Source organism: Leptidea sinapis, chromosome 5 (genome assembly GCF_905404315.1).
Source record: "Leptidea sinapis chromosome 5, ilLepSina1.1, whole genome shotgun sequence".
In the NCBI taxonomy this organism is placed as follows: Eukaryota; Metazoa; Arthropoda; class Insecta; order Lepidoptera; family Pieridae; genus Leptidea; species Leptidea sinapis.
The window spans coordinates 9,470,900-9,482,919 of NC_066269.1; the positions used below are offsets into that span (position 1 = coordinate 9,470,900).

The 12,020-nt window shown below is 33.8% G+C and overlaps 1 long non-coding RNA gene across 1 annotated transcript; it reads left to right on the forward strand.

The window, feature by feature from the left end:
* The first annotated feature begins 1,357 nt into the window (after positions 1 to 1,357).
* LOC126964445 (uncharacterized) lies at positions 1,358 to 10,972 on the forward strand. Its single transcript, XR_007729372.1, has 4 exons — positions 1,358 to 1,567; positions 4,887 to 5,054; positions 6,332 to 6,476; positions 9,369 to 10,972. It is a non-coding gene; the product is annotated as an uncharacterized LOC126964445 (long non-coding RNA).
* Positions 10,973 to 12,020: the final 1,048 nt, after the last annotated feature.

Genomic DNA, 12,020 nt, shown 5'->3' on the forward strand with positions numbered 1-12,020 from the left:
AGGAATCGAGCGGAGCTAGGTTACCTCTCTCGCACAAGACCGTCATAGTACTAATTCAGAATTAGAAGCATTTTTTATTTATTACAAACACAATACAATAATAGTTAAAAAGAAACAAAGGCACGCTTTGGTTGAAAAGATAATTGATGAAATTTAAAAAGGAACATCAATTCCTGCTTTATCGACGATAGATGAAAAAAATTATATAAATTAACAAAAATCTTATTTTTCAAATTGAAAAATGGAATAATTTTATCAAATTAATGTATTGTCATATTCAGTCCGGGATAAATCTACGAATTTTGAACGAAACCTGGCCGTTTAAAGTGGGCCAAAATCACGCCCGAATGAGTCGGTTACAAACAAACATACATACAGGTGATTGGTGAAGCTAATAAAAACAGACGCTGGGTTGTGGCTCCACCACATCATCAGACAGCTCCACAGCAGAAGGTTGGACAACGCACTGAGTTTTTTCATTAACATAATAAGCATATTTATTCAAGAGTATGAACTACATATTTTAATGTGTTAGTAACTTAAAAAAGTATACCTTAAACTAATATTATTATTTAAATTATAATCTGAATCCCATCCGGGTATATGCCCCCTCCATCGTCTTCCACAACTCTCTATTTTTTGCTTTCTCCAGCCAGTTTTTACCTGCCACTGTAAGAAAGTCATCACTCCACGTCATTTTGGGTCTATCTCGGTATCTGTTACCTGAGGGACCACTATATCTTGTTGCTTTTAAAGTCCATCTTTGGTCTGGGACCCTAGCAACATATCCTGCCCATTGACTCTTCATTTTTAATATAATATTCAAGAACATCTGTAAGGTTAGTTTTTTTCCGATTCTGAGATTTTTATGTATCTTTCTGAGCCTTAAGATACTTCTCTCCATAGCATGTTGTGTTGTTAGTAATCGAATTTTTTCTTTGTGTGCACCCATGTTTGGCGAATGTGAGGCATGGTAAGATACATGTATCCATTACCACCCATTTTTTACTCTTACCAAACTATACATTACCATTAAATTATATATTACCAAATAAGACCACAATAATCATATTTTAGGCCGACCTTAACCCGATACAAATTAAAAGCGACACAAAAGATGCTTTTCTGTATAAAGTAAACAAACTAATTAAATTTCCCGTTCTGATAAACATATTAGAATTGTATTATTACTAACATAAACAAAAGTCCGTAACGAGAACCATACTTTGTCGACAAAATCTCAGTCGCATTAAATAAACAGTTCTCGGAAAAACATTTTGCATAGAACTGATACTGTTATCAGGACTTCTAAACGCGTAGGCGTATGTCCGGCGTATTATAAACTATACGAATGTAATGTGCATGTCAATCGCAAAAGAGTGCCCCTGGAATACAGACCTGGGCGAATTAACTATTACTAAATCTTCATTCCTTCTTTAATACATTTCAATATAATACAGTGCGTTTTTCTTATATAACAATGTTGTGTGATGTGCCTCATTTTGGAAGGTGCTGTTTTTGTTTGCCGCTACGTATAGGTATTTTGGTCTTCGGATATATCAATGCTGTAAGTTTATTTTTTAATAACTTATTTTTTTCAAGATTATCTCTCTATTCATGATTATATTGAAACTGGTGTTGAAAGCATTAATGATGGAAAAAAACTTTTATATTTTGAATTTTTCTATTTTATTAATATTCATTTATTTAAGTCAAAATTTACTCATATTGTAGTAAATTCTGTAGGTTTAATTATTCATCATAAACTCCCACTTTGGGAAAGTTGAGCCTTTTTTACACGCTATGTATATGACTCAGTGCCCATCTCTAATATGTGATCTTACGTTGTACCCTTATTATCTGTGTATAATGCCGGATTGACACTTATCGAGGACCAATGACAATTCAATAATATAAACAGTTTTTTGTCTGTGTTTCGGTCTGAAGGGCGCTGTAGCTAGTGAAATTACTGGGCAAATGAGACTTAACATGTTATGTCTCAAGGTGACCAGCGCAGTTGTAGTGCAATTCAGAATATTTGGGGTTTTTCAAGAAACCTGAGCGGCACTGCATTGTAATGGACAGGGCGTATCAATTACCATCAGCTGTACGTATTGCTCGTCTTCTCCCTTATTTTCATAAAAATAAAAGTTTGTCGCACTTTTATTAGCTTGCTATGTCTGTTATTCAAAACGTCGTTATTTGAAATTCTGCACACTGGTCAAGGATTGGTGTCAATTTAATCATTTATATACTCTATCCCATTTTTTTGATCTTCAGCGTGTACGGATAAGGTGAGTTACCGTCGATAAGTTTATTGGGACAGAAAAGTCAACAATATTTACGACTTTTATCTCAAGTAGGCCATAACCGGAGATGGACTGAATATTGGGAACGGCCGTAAAGAGTAAAAATAAATTATAGTTAAATAAAAATAAAAAGCATCCTTTAATAGAAAACCAAACAAAAGAGTAGTAACTTATTTTTAATAAGCATAAAGTAGGAATTGCTTCTCCTCTACTTTTATCTCTTATGTATCATGACCACGACAAACCACGATCAGTAGTACATATTTTATAAGTCTTTGAATAAGTCTATACTCTATGTCTCAAAAAAAGCACAGTTATTATTTCTAAGGTTGTTTTGGCGCCACAGACAACTAAGTCTAAGTTAGGTAGGGTAGGTTCATATAAGTATTAGGTTATATATACTTTAGTCGTCTCTTATTGTCATAAAAAATGTTAATATTTATACGAGAGCGGGCAAACGGGCAAGAGGCTCATGTGATAGGATGTGATGAGACACCTAACTGCCCATGCGATTCTCCTTCTAACTAGCTTATATCATAGCTTCATTTAATGTTTGTCTAAAATTAAATTAGCAGGCCACTGCGCCAAATTATGATTCCAACAATATTGATATCTTTGAAAATGATGAAATTTGAATTGCTTTCAATAATTGTAATTATTTTATTAAGCTTTACTTTACTTACTCAAGCGACTGTTAATTAATCTTTTCAGAAGTTTCACTTCTACCATGTGTGAGTTGCACAGACACACATTTTTTTTTACTTAGAGAGCCGGACAAAATCCGGACTAGAGGTCAAAATTTCTGACATGTTCGGATTTATCCGGCCAGATGGTATCCCTATGTGCACGTTATATGCTATTTAAAATATTAAATTATGAGTGAAAAGCGATGTAACACTCGTAATATCTTTGTGTGTGTGTTTTAATTCCTTGTTTGTATTTAACGTTTGATTAAAGTAACAAAGATTATAATTACTATGACCTCTGCCGTGTTAGATATATAAATATTCTCGTTGTCACTCCTATCACTATCTAGTTCGTTTTAATTGCTGCTAAATGAATGATGATGTCATTTGTTTTATTCCTACAAATGGAGTTACATAAGCGACATTTTGTTTGAACGCGGAAATAGCTGGTGTAGCCGGATTTGATTGATTTTTTGTATATTTATTTATTTATTTTATTTATTTATTATATACAGACACTTTATCACATAATATTACATTATATTTGGTCCCTACACTAGGCGTAGCCTGTCCTGTAGGCAACCAATTTACATCCTAAGGTTAACAATATAAACCGAAAGGTCAAAAAGTGCACTCTGTATATGTGTGTGTGTGTGTGTCTCTGAGTGTGTGTATGTGTGTGTGAGTGTGGGTGTGAGTGAGTGTGAGTATCTGATTAATCATGTTACAAAGTATTAACATTATATGAATGCTAAGCTATCACTTTAAGAATAGCTTCCATGTCTGCATAAGTGAGTGTGTGTAACCATCTCTGTATTTTAAATTTGACCTGATGGACCGAGCAATTTTTAATAGAACATTTTAAATTTACCTTTATGAATATGGCAGCCATATTTATAAAGTACTGCATAATGCATATATTATATTAAAGTTCTATCGCTTGAGATCTGATTAACATGCGCGTGCGCTAAATGAATTGAAAATATTGACTCTACCTTCCGTAATCGGCAAGATCCCGCGCGCCGCGGTATGCCATAGATCCGTGTGATTTTGGTTTGATCTATGCGTATTATTGTACGTGTATTAATAGGTTGCATTGAATAATTAGAATGATATGATTATGTATAGGAAAGCTATTGAAAAAAGACCATGCAATATAAACTATCTTTTAAACAAAATGAGGGTCACAACTTGGTCAGCGTGTAGTGTGCCGTACGGTACTTTCGATTTTGGTGCATATGAAAGATCTAGTGTCAAAGGGCACATAATATTCCACAAAGTGTTACCGATTAAAAAAAAATAGACAGCTGTTAAGTGGCGCCACTTTATGAGTCTTACGCGTTTAATTACAGTATTATCAGCAGATTATTTTTTCAAATCATTAACAATACTGATATATAGATTATATATACGAGATGTTTTATATGATTGTTTAAAAAGAAAAGTGTGTGTGTACTTATATGTATGCACGCAAGAAGTTATACTTCTTTGGGGTAACAAAACAAAAATCCTTAAAAAAATTATTCCTTGTGCTATTTTACGTTTGTAGAACAAACTAAACAATCTAATTTAATAAAATATGAAATTATTGTGGGAATTTAATTAAAAAGAAGATACATTGTGCCAAGCGAGGGTCTAGTACATCTATTTATTTAAAACATTAAATATTTTTAATTTTGATATGGTCACTATGTGTCCTAACTAATTACGTTTAAATAACTTAATACAGAAGCACCCTTAAGAAGAGACAGAATAAATTGCCCGAATTGGTATTACATGGATTTTACAGCATTTTACGGTAGAAGAATTGAGTTGCGAGACATGTTTTTTTTTATAAATTATGTTTTTGATGGTTTCTTATTTTGTTACAAACAATTTGTTTTTTTTTCAGGTCTATGCGTTATTAATGATCGTGGCATATAGTATTTGTGTCCACCATGATTATCAAGCTGTACTGCTGTACCACGGGACGTCACCGTTGCTGCCTGCAGAGATATGCCTCGTGCTGTTCATTGTCGAATTCCTCTTCACCATTGCTTTACTCTACGGAGCACATGCGGTGTGTTTAATTTTCGTTTATATGAATGTGTTAAAAGACGTTATAATTGTTGACCTGCTGGTGATCACTCATAATTGGATCATCGAAAGAAAACTGCACGAGTATTTGATCACCTTCGTATATTCCACGGGCAGCGTAACGACCACAACATCTCGAGCACGAATGCCTCAAGTGGCGACGACGAGTTGTCTTCTCACCCCCTGTGTGAGGGCGGAAGGAGGCTTCTCACTCGGTTGCGTGTATTGTGTCATGCTTTTTTAGACTCTCTCCCGGTCGTTTCTCTCTTAACCACACCAAATATTAATCACACCGAATATCGGCCCACATTCTATTGCAACACCAAAGGAATCACAGGAGCATTGCCGGGCTTAACGAAGGCGTACGGGCTTTTTTTGAAGGAACCCATGTCGTGTAGTCACAGAAATACCGCGCAAGGAAGTTCATTTTTAGTAATTATTATCAAAACACGAGTAACTCAAGACATAGATTTTATTGTATTTCGCCGCAAACAGCTGACAGTTGGAAACGTTGTACAAGTGCCATTGACTCTTATTACGTTGGTATTGCATTACAATGTACAAAGTGTACGAAAATTTGTTAATCGCACGCCTCGAACGCGAAGCGGCGAGGTTGTGCTTTATAACCGACCTGTCAAGGTCACACGATTTCCACTGTTGAAACTGCATATTTTTGTTTTCTATTACACGTTATAAAAAGCACATCAATATAAAGCTGAGACACTAATGAATAATCCTGATACTTTTTTTAAGTTGTCGAATACGTATTAATATAAAAAAAAAGTTCATTAAAAAATTTATCGTGGACGTCCATTAGTCTGTGGTACAAAAAAACGGCGTGGTACGGATATCTCGAGAACGACTTGACGAAACGACTTAATTTTTTTCACAATTTTCAGAATTAAGCAGAGAAGGTTCCTTTCGAAAATCACTACTGTAGGCCTTCTCGTTCTTTTTTTAAATGCAGGTGATTCGATTTTATTCGAAATTTAACTTTTAAAGATGATATAGCATGAGCGTTCGAGGCGTGCACTTTTGGATTTTCCAAATTTTTTTCAGAACTTTGATGGTAAAATACCACACACAGCTATGATTTGATCATAGGGAGTTCTACGGAACCTATTCGATAGTTGTCTGTACTGACGGGTGTAACCCGTATATCATGAAACGTCATCAACTCAAAAATGTATTCATTCATATAATATTCATATCAATAAATTAGTATTACCAGAATGTTTTTTATATTTTTTTTTGTTTCAGAAACGGATTTTGCATTTGAAGATATATTACTACTATTCCTTGGCTACAGTAGTTGCCACACTCATCATTGAGATTGTAGACGCGGCTGATACCTTTATGGGTTTGTGGATGTTAGAAGTCCTTTCTGCATTTATCCTCGGACTAAGTAAGTGATAATTACATAAATGTATGTTTTTGTGGGAACAAGTTAGGAAGTAACGGATTAAGTAGCACTTTTTCGCATCAAGTTATATAACATCGTCTGATATGTTGCACATTACACATCCACTGAACGGCATGGCCACGAAACAGTCGCTATAGCGAATATTCCTGTGGTGCGAAAGGCAATGCGCCTAACGACTAGAATAAATGTATCGAAATGTACTGATCAAGCCGCGCGCTGCGGGTAATGTCGAAGCGACCGGCGAAATTTACCGAGCGAACCGCGCCGGCGATTGACGCCATACTGTAATGACTACTATTTCAAACTTATGTCAAATGACTGCACGTTTCATACTAAACTAAATTTCAATTTTTTTCTTAGGCAGTCTCCGCCTCTTATTTTGTAGTATTTACATCCTCTTTGAGTACGGCGCAAGAAACGGAGTCGAGCGGTAGACGCAGCGAATAGTACAGAGACTAAACATGTTTAGTTGTTTTCGCCGCGACTAAAATGAACTGTGAAAGATTTTTTTTCTGGTTCAATATTAATAAGAATATTATAATCGAACGTTTCGATACCCATTCTGGTATATTCGAAAAAAAATTCTGGGTACATTCTGTATTTATCGTACTTCTTGTGGAATTCTCCATTTATACGATTCCTTTCAAAACATGTACTCCGGAATTTCTTCCAAATATTACGTTTTAACCCAAAAAACTATTACTTTCTAAGCAATATCGAGATAGCTTTGATAAAGACAACACTCTCGGCCTAACTGGTCGCGGCGGTGAATGTGACCAGTGCCCGTGGCCCTCAAACTGTGTCGCGCGAATATTCGCGCCTCCCACCGCTTTACCGTTCGCACCGCACATCCCTGTGGCCAGGACTTAAGGCCGTTTGAGTATTTTTGCTGCATCACTTTACGTAGATTCAAATTTATATCATTTGTAAAACGTTTAAGACCTTAAAGCTGTAGACTTTGATTTAAAAGAATGACAGTGAGCTTCTTGCCACGTCTTCTCAATAAAGCTAAACCGTTTTCCAAGACGGGTCACGACCCATTGTTTACTAATGTGAAGTGCGAATACAATTCTTAAGTACCAGTACTTAATTTCCTGCACTCGGATTTTAACAATCGCTTAGTTACTATTTTAAGGACAGCTTGATAATAAAACGGCGCTGACTTATTAAAAAAGACTTGAATGTATATAGGTTTCATTTCACCACATTTTAAACAGATGTTTACAAGTTTTTAAAGTGAAAGTTTTATTACATCGTCTCAAACTTTTTCGTCTGTGTGTTGCATGTCGCGTGACGGTCCGGCGGCGCCTATAGTTCGCAGCAGCTGACCGTGTAGTGTATAGACTATTACTCATTTAGTTTTAGACTTAGTCTTCTTTTATTATTTCCCATTATCATTCAAATTTTTTCAAAAATTTTTAGTTAAATGTCTATAATGTGAAAAATAATTTCACATTTACCGTGGTTTCATAAAACCACATAATGCCGTGTAAAGCTCGACTAAGATATCAGGTAATTCATTAGTCATTATATTTTCATTTCATTTATTTCATGTCATCATTATTAATTATAATTTATTACCAACGTTGCTTCGTGTTGCCGAATAATATTAGTATTTCTTATAATAAAACAAAGAGGCATCTTTAATCTATTTAATTCCTCTGGATGAATTACTAGGAAACCCTGTGCAGAGCCAAACAGTAATTTTGGTCTGAATCTAATGGTAAAAACTATACAATAATATATGCATATCTTATAATATGAATCTTTATAATAATAGTTATAGATAAAGCGAATAGCGACATTAAATGAACACATGGGAAGAGCTATCTAACTTTAATCGTAAAAAATAATTATAAAAACTTAAAGTAAATATTTGATATATTTTTCAAATTCTTAATTAAACAAATTATATATATTTAGGAAACAACGATTTAATCACCCTTACATGGTCGCTTAACGGTTCCCAATATACTATCTACAGATAAAGATAAATAACTACCGTCTACTGTCAGTAGACGGTATATATTATATATATACGGTATATATATATGTCAATAATCTGAAGCTGTCCCAATATACCCGATAAGTCATTCTTATCGCCTTATATTGGGGCGCGTAAATTGCAATTTCCATACAAAATCTATCGCTGGTAAGCTATATGTCGTCCCATTGACAGACAGCGTGTACGGATAAGGTGTGTTATCGTCGATAAGTTTATTGGGACATAAAAGTCAACGATAGTTACTATTTTTATCTTAAGTAAGAGATAGACTGAATATTGGGAACGGGCGGCCGTAAGACGGCACGAAGTAGGTGTCAGTGCCTACGCTAGCGCGCGGCTATTAGATATCTTACAGGATGTTCCGAAATGATATTATATAAAATTCATTTAATTAGGTGAATTATGTATTTTATTTTTGAAAATTTCTTTTATGATTACGGTTAGGTAGTTCTATTCGTGTGTTTATTTAATGTATTAGATATTAAAAATAACAATTATTTTACAGTTGATAATCTGCTTAACCCTAGTATTTACATATTAGAAAAATAACTTGAGATGTCGCATTTGCAAATCTAATCTAAAAAATAAGAATTTTTTAAAGTGATAGCCCTCACTTCTAGGATTAATACACAAATTTGAAAACAAAATTTTATGAACGATACGGGACTCGAATACGACCTCTCGCGTTCTGTGCGAGTGCTCTTCCAACTGAGCTATACGTTCGAGTGACGTATCGTCATAAAATCTTGTATGTTTTGTTCAACTCTCAGGTTGTGGCCTGATCTCAAGTCAATTTCCTAATATCAGGCTATCAATTGTAAAGTACACCCTGTAGATGAAGCCAATAACAATTATTGTTTGTTTTACAGTTTTGCACGTCTATTTAATACTGCTCGTGAGAAGTCTTCTAAATAAGCTGAACACAGAAGGTGGAAGCTATGAGAATCGACTCCACGATTTTGTCAATGGCCAAGTACAGGTTGATGCCAACGAAGTTTACCCAGCCACGACCCAGCCTAAAGAAATAGTATAAGAAATAGTATATACGATAGTATAAGAAATACCTACCTATTTATTAAGCAATCAATACTTTATATTAAAATTTTCGACGGAACTATTTAACTAAGAAAGGGGATTGCCCATTTGCCGCCTAGATTGTTCACATGCATCAAAATGAAATGAATATAGTAATTATTAGCTGACCCAGCAAACATTGTATTATCTATCATATAAAGTAATAAAAAAAAATTTGGGTTATAAAAAGTAGATGCAACCGAACCTATCAAATTTATTGTACTACAATTATTGTATTCGATTGCCATCTTGCAACCCTATAGCGGATTTGTTGATGTAATAGAATAATATAAAGAGGATACAAAAATAGTTGTAGATCGTAGAAGGGCGAAAATTTGAAGTTGTATCAATTTATGAATCTGAATCATAATAAAAAAAAATTAATAAAAATTGTCAAAAATATAAAATAAAATTTAGGGGTGGACTACTTAACATTTGGGGGATGAAAAATAGATGTTGTTCGATTCTCAGACCTACCCAATATGCACAAAAAAATTCATGAGAATCGGTCAAGCCGTTTTGGAGGAGTTTAACTACAAACACCGCGACATGAGAATTTTATATATTAGATTTGCTTCATTTTGCCATCATCTGGCCATCGGAATCAATGATTTGAACAGGGGATTCAATTTAAGATAATATAAAACATTATATAGATTTTCTGTAAATGACAGTGACGGAAATAGCGCCATCAATTTCTCTGCGTGTTGCGGTGTAACTAATGATTTTAATTTAAAATTTATTGAAGCAGTCGTTACTTTACAGAAATTCATAATTATTCAAATGATTTGAGTTTTCTTTAGTGTTAATTCCGCCAATATTTGTGTTTAAACAATTCGATAATTAGTGTTTCGGCGCGAGACTCGTGCTAGAATTTGGCGACTCAACATGACCTAAGGATGCCTTGTGTAGAGGCGAAACATGTGTCGAATTGTTTAAAGACTTATATTGGCAGAATTAACACCAAAGAAAACTCAAATCATTTGGATGATTATAATTTTGGTACATTTATAGACACGAATCGATGTTTTTGTATTTGAATCTATTTTGGCAAGATCACATACTCTGAAACCAGCCTCGTAAAAGTCTTTTTTAAGTAATCGAAACTAAAAAGATCTTTATTTTTATTTTTATAATACCTTATCCCACATTATGTGGTCAGATCCTTATAAGCCCCTATGTGGTGTCAGCACCCCAATTTTAAAAATTCATTTTAATACTCGTACTAGATATAATAAAGTTTTTTTTTATAATCTTACTATTTTGATTGCTGTTAATAACCTGCTATTACGGTGTACAGACTTAAATCTATTACTTAGGCTGTGGTAAGCTAGAATTGTAAATAATATTAAGTTTGGATAGCATTTATTGTAAATTGTATAAAAATTTTTGATAATTATTGTGAGTTTATTTTAACAAAATTTTTAAACAATAAGAATTGTTATGTAATCCCTACTAATATTATAAATATAAATGTAAGTTTGTTTGTTTGGCTTTCAAGCTTAAACCACCCAATCGATTTTGATGAAATTTCGTACAGAGACTACAGCTGAGAAAATGACATAGGTATCTTTGATGGCGTACAAATGGAGAGGTTGAAATAGAGGATGGAAGTTTGTATGGGAATTCGTCATTTTTGGAGATAAAACCATGAAACTTTGTATCTGGGCACTTGATAAGTAGTAATTTATAAGCATTTGCTGGAGCTTTTTTGAAACTTTGACACACATAGTAATCAAATAGGATTTTAAAGTTCGTATGGAAATACTATTAAAGAGACTGTCCACAATGACAAGAGATATCCGTTGTATTATAGAAGAGCGCCACCAGCAGCGGAAAGAGCAGTTTGTATATGTATTTGCAAAGTATTCTAAAAAATTTAAATGCTGCCCAAAGTAACAATTCCACGCGGACGCAGTCGCGAGTAAAAGCTAGTATTTAAATAAATTAATAAATAAATATAACGACACCAAGCGGCTTGGAGAATATTCTCAGATTGATGAGATAATTCTATGACACATTTATATTATACTAGCTGAGCCAACAGACGCTGTTCTGTCAATAGAAAAAAAAACATGAATGTATTCGGTAATATTGTAGTCTAACGCCATCGAAAACGTGTAATCAAAGTTAATGAGTTAAAATGAAACAAAAACGTATTTCTGAATGATTTTATAATATGTAATTATAAAATAATAAGAATGAATATCCTATTTGTGTAATTAGGTTTTACATTTACATCATAAAAAATATTTTCAAACCTTTTTCGTTCCATCATAGTAAAATATTAGTTTGACATTTTTTTTATCAAAAACGATACATACTTTTAAGCTAGTCTTCCGCTATAGAGCAGAAAAACTATGTCTGAATGAACGTTGCGGACATACATATTACCAAACAGACAAAAATTTTGCAACTACTACTTCTTCGCCATTACTTGTAAAAAC